Source organism: Meleagris gallopavo, chromosome 1 (genome assembly GCF_000146605.3).
Source record: "Meleagris gallopavo isolate NT-WF06-2002-E0010 breed Aviagen turkey brand Nicholas breeding stock chromosome 1, Turkey_5.1, whole genome shotgun sequence".
Lineage (NCBI taxonomy): Eukaryota > Metazoa > Chordata > Aves > Galliformes > Phasianidae > Meleagris > Meleagris gallopavo.
Window position 1 is genome coordinate 108,283,033 of NC_015011.2, and position 915 is coordinate 108,283,947.

A 915-nucleotide genomic window follows, 5' to 3' on the forward strand; every position below is an offset into this window, starting at 1 on the left:
AAACCACATCTTGTAACACTGTTTTATTTTGGTCAACAACCTTCAAAGAGCTTTTTGTACAAGATTTTTCTCCTAGAGTTTTCCCACACAGGTCTTTTTGGAACCATGCTTCCCCCGATTTTTCCCAGTCAATCAAACTCTGCAAGTCTGCTTCTGTATGTCAATCTCAACACCATTTTGCACACAAAGAGATCACAGAATCACAGAATAGCCAGGGTTGGAATGGACCTCAAGGATCATGAAGCTCCAGCCCCCCTGCCACAGGCAGGGCCACCAACCTCCCCATTTAATACTAGACCAGGCTGCCCAGGGCCCCAGCCAATCTAGCCTTGAACACCTCCAGGGATGGTCTGTGGATGCCCCTTGAACAGGGCAAACAAATGCAAATCCCACTCCTGGGACGCGCCCAGGTGCCAGGGTGCTCTCTCCAAACACGCAACTCTTTTCAACCTACAGCTCAAAGGAAACTAATAAAAATGAACAGGGGGATGGATTCATTGAGCTTCTGAGGAACTGTTCAAGTGATAGAAAATTTTTCCTTCCTTCACAAAGTCCAGTCCCATGTATGAATTACTTTGTGAATGCGGGTCTTAAGCATTGTCCAGACTCTTCTTGAACTCTGGCAAATGCTTTCAGACATACGGTCTGATTTTTGGCTGCTCCTATGTGGAGCCAGGAGCTCGACTTGATGATCCTTATGGGTCCCTTCCAACTTAGGATATTCTATGATTCTATAACATAAAGACATACAGAGTCCGAGGAGGGCATGCTCTGCTTATCAATGGCAGACCAAGAACCTCTTCATCCTTGCCAGGTAGGCACACCCAGTGAAACCAACTCCTAGTGAAGCCCTCTCTCAGTGCAAGGAGACAAACTCTCCAGAGTGAAAAGAATCATCTCCACCCCTTGACGAGA